General features: G+C 67.8%; 1 long non-coding RNA gene across 2 annotated transcripts in view; it reads left to right on the forward strand.

Annotated features, from left to right (window-relative positions):
• The first annotated feature begins 986 nt into the window (after positions 1–986).
• The window catches only part of LOC125619832, an 8,021-nt gene continuing 5,350 nt past the window's right edge, over positions 987–3,657 (forward strand). Inside the window, exons 1-3 of one of the 2 annotated variants that reach the window (XR_007351433.1) lie at positions 987–2,040; positions 2,289–3,203; positions 3,327–3,415. This is a non-coding gene — a long non-coding RNA (uncharacterized LOC125619832). Of the gene's footprint in view, positions 2,041–2,078; positions 3,204–3,326; positions 3,416–3,657 lie in introns of those variants that run through there. The other variant, XR_007351432.1, reaches the window with a different exon arrangement.

A 3,657-nucleotide genomic window follows, 5' to 3' on the forward strand; every position in this document is an offset into this window, starting at 1 on the left:
GGCCTTCCCATGAAGTGAGGCCTCCAGGGCCAAGGCCAGTTCCCTCGCCCCAAAGGACCCTCGGGGCACCTTGGGGACGGGTGAGGGGAGACGGAGGGCGCAGAGCGGCCCCCAGTCCAGGTGGGCGCTGCCTCAGGCTGAGGCCACGGGACCAGCTCACACCAGCTGCCGCCTGCTGGGAGACGGCACCCGGGTCAACGGTAACGTCCACCTCTAGACACAGCGTGGCCAGGTGAGGCCGGACGGGCCCGGGCCAGCACGCAGGGGCCCTGGCGCCACAAAGCAGCCAAGGAAACAGGGAGGACGGGCAGACGTGCCCGGGTGGCCGCTGCATGAGGCGCTGGGCGCTGGCCTGGGTCCACGGCGGGCGGGAGGGCACGGCCGACCTCGAGCTTCCCGCCCTCCACAGTGTCCTCCAAACCGGTGTCCTGCGCTGATGTGACACGGGGCCACCGACCCAGTGGCTTACGCACGCACGGTTTATCCTCTTAGTTTGCGTGGGGGACGTTCTCAACCCAGGTGTGGCCTCCTGAGGCAAGGACAGTCCCTGTCCCTGTCCCCCTCCTTCAGCTCCAGGGCCAGCAGCACAGCATCTTCCCGGCCCTCCCCCTGACCCTCCGTCCTTCTCTCAGGAGAACCTTGTGGTGACCCTGGGTGACCCTGCTCAGGGTCCCTTCTGCCCTGGGAGGTGCCACGTCCACAGGCTCCAGGGACGAGGACAGCATGTCCCCCAGACCAACCAGGTCTGCTGCAGATTCCTCTGCCCTGTCCTCCCTCCAGGCTCCCTCTGATGGGAAGCCCCCAGGACACAATGTCCACCCTGTGTGACCGTGGCCCCTGCCTGGAGGTAGGTGCCTCATTTACAGATGAAAGAAAGTGGGGGCTCAGGCCAAGAAGGTGGGTGACCCCACGCCCAGCCCAGGCGGGCGAGGAGGCAGGCGGGCAGTGGGCACGGGCCTGGGCCCCGCTGAGCCGCGGGAAGCAGCAGAGGACCCGGGTCCTGCGTCTGCCCAGCAGAGACCAGGAGGGCAGCTGCGCCAGGGGCCAGCAGTGACCAGCAGAGTCAGCAGAGGAACTCGAACCTCCCAGGGCCACAGATGGACGAGGCTCTACCGCACAGAGGCCAGGGCCAGCAGATGGGCTGAGCCAGGGACGACGTCCCTACACAGGTCCACATAGGAGCCTGCAGTCACATCCACAGCACTACTCGCCACAGCCCACAGTGGAGTCCACCCCGTGTCCTGCGACAGACGGAAGGGCGCACACCCAGGTGGCCACTGCCCACGAAGCGGTGCTGTCAGGCCATGACGGGTCACGGCAGATGGACCTCGAGGGCCCTGCTCATCAGAGAGCAGATGTGACCGCGTGGCCTGTGGCCCTGCTGAGGGGAGCTGCAGGGACGTGGGGCACTGTGCAGCGCTGGGCGGGACAGGGGCGGGAGAGCGGGGGCAGAGCTCAGGAGGACGCTGCCCAGCCCTGCTCGTGCTGCAGGCCCCGGGCTTCCCCCACGGAGACGGTGACAGGGCACGTGCCAGGGTGACTCACCACACGCCAGGCCAAGCTGCGAGCTGGGGAGGTGGCAGGACGCACCCGGCTCACAGCGGCCTGCGTCACGTTGGTCCCTGGTGGCCTGCGAGACCCCCGTCCTGGGGTCGTCCACAGCCGCAGGGTGGCACCGTCTCAGGGCCTTGGCCACAAAGCCCATTCAGTGCCCGTTGCCCACCTCTCCCGAGGCCTGGGGTCCTGGCTGCTGTACCTGGAGGTCACCCCAAGTGCTGCCCTCGAAACACCCCACCTGGGCAGCAGATTGTGCCTGTGAGGTGACCAGGCGGCCGTGGCGGCTCCCTGCCTGGCTGGTTTGTGACTCGACTCCGCCCAGAGACCAGAAGCCCCTGACAGAGCTGTGTGGACCCCCGGGGGCCTGGCGACGTGCCTCTCTGTGCCCAGCAGCAGGCTGGCCTCCCACGGCACACGCCCACCACCACGAGGGGCGCAGTGTCCCCCACCGCAAAGGGGCTGGTTTCCCCGACAGTGTCCTGGGTAGGAGAGGCCTTCCTGGCACCTCGCCGTGGGTCACAAGGGCAGAGTCCAAGGCACGGGGCCCTTCTCAGGAAAGGTGGGCCCAGCGCCAAGGGGCAGGGCCTGCAGTGGGCCTGTGACGCCTGGTCCCAGGCTGGCCACGGACGCAGGGACTCTTGGGAGTCGCAGGCCATGGGGTGGTGCCCTTAAAGGGGACGGTGGGACCCAGACTCTCTCTCTCTCTCTCTCTCTCTCTCTCTCTGCTCCAGGTCAAGAAGTGACTGTCTATTCTATGACGTGTGGCCACCTTGAGCCTCATCAGAGGCCCAGCGGAGGGACACACATCCTCGGGGACCCCGACAGCCCTCGGACTGGGTCGGCCTGTGCTCTTCAGCCTCGCCGGGCACCTCACACAGCAGGACGGGTCTGTGGGGGTCTGCCCCGGTGATGCTCTCCCAGAGGACACTGGGCCATTGGGGACAGGTGTGGTGCCACCTAGGGAGGCCTGGCCTGGAGCAGGTAGAGGCAGGGACACTGTGGGGCACCCCGAGTGCCCAGGACGCCATTGGAGAACGACCCGGCCCAGTCACAGAGCTGAGCTCAGGAGGCCGCGACTCAAACCCTCTCGCCGTGGTAGCAGCCGCCAGCGTTCACAGCACTTTGAATTCACCGTGTCCTTCCTTCCTCGCGGGGCCTTCGCCAGGTCAGGGCGTCTGGGGCCTCCTGGGGGCCCGTGAACTTGCACACCCCACGCCCCCTGCAGCCGCAGCCAGGAGCCGTCAGGCAGGGTCCCCGTCCTGGTGCGAGGGTGCCCATGTGATCTTCCTGTTGTGAAGGCAGGCGGGGGTGGTCAGCTGCGGGAGCCCCGTCCAGGGGCCAGACCTCCTCCCTACGCACAGGGGCCACTTTCCGGGAGCACCTGCTGCCACCACCCCATTTAGAAACCGGTCTCTGCAGGAGTGGCAGGACGGGGCAGCCCCAGTCCAGTGACAGGTGTCCTCCTAGGAAGGCACTGGCAGGAGGCAGCGTGGTGGCGGAGGCCGGACGCCTGGAGCCCCAGACGGGGAGAGGCAGGAGGCCTCCCTGAGCCTCTGGAGGGCAGGGCCGCACACCTGGACCTCTGGCTTCGGGCCCCCAGGACCAGGGAGAATCCATCCCTGGGTAGGCAGCCCAGGACACCCTAGGTGAGACCAGGCGGGTGACAGTGGGCCTGTCGTCACCACACACGACTAAACTGGTCAGGGTCACTCCAATTTGGGGACTAAATAAAGACCCAGACACAGACAGTACCTCTCCTCTGGGTTCAGTGACCGCCCCTCAGCGGCAGCTCCCACAAGGGGGGGCAGGCGAGAGCGAGAGCCGCGCTGAAGCCTTTTACTGGGGAGAAGCCCCTCAGGTGAGCCAGGGGTCGGGCTGCAGGGGGCTGAGGTAGGGTCTTGCTGTCATCGGGCCCCCTGACCTCTGGGAAGGCCACGCCATCTCAGGGCTGGGTGGGGATCGCAGAGCGAGCAGGAAGGCGCACGGGTGGCCCGGCCACCGGGCAGCGTGGGTCCAGTCCACCTGGCGCTCAGTGCCCACAGCCCCCCGGGCCCAGGGTGGCTCGCACCTCCCCACCCTCTCACGGGGGTCCGGGGCCTG

The sequence above is a fragment of the Marmota marmota genome, unplaced genomic scaffold (assembly GCF_001458135.2).
Source record: "Marmota marmota marmota unplaced genomic scaffold, marMar, whole genome shotgun sequence".
NCBI lineage: Eukaryota > Metazoa > Chordata > Mammalia > Rodentia > Sciuridae > Marmota > Marmota marmota.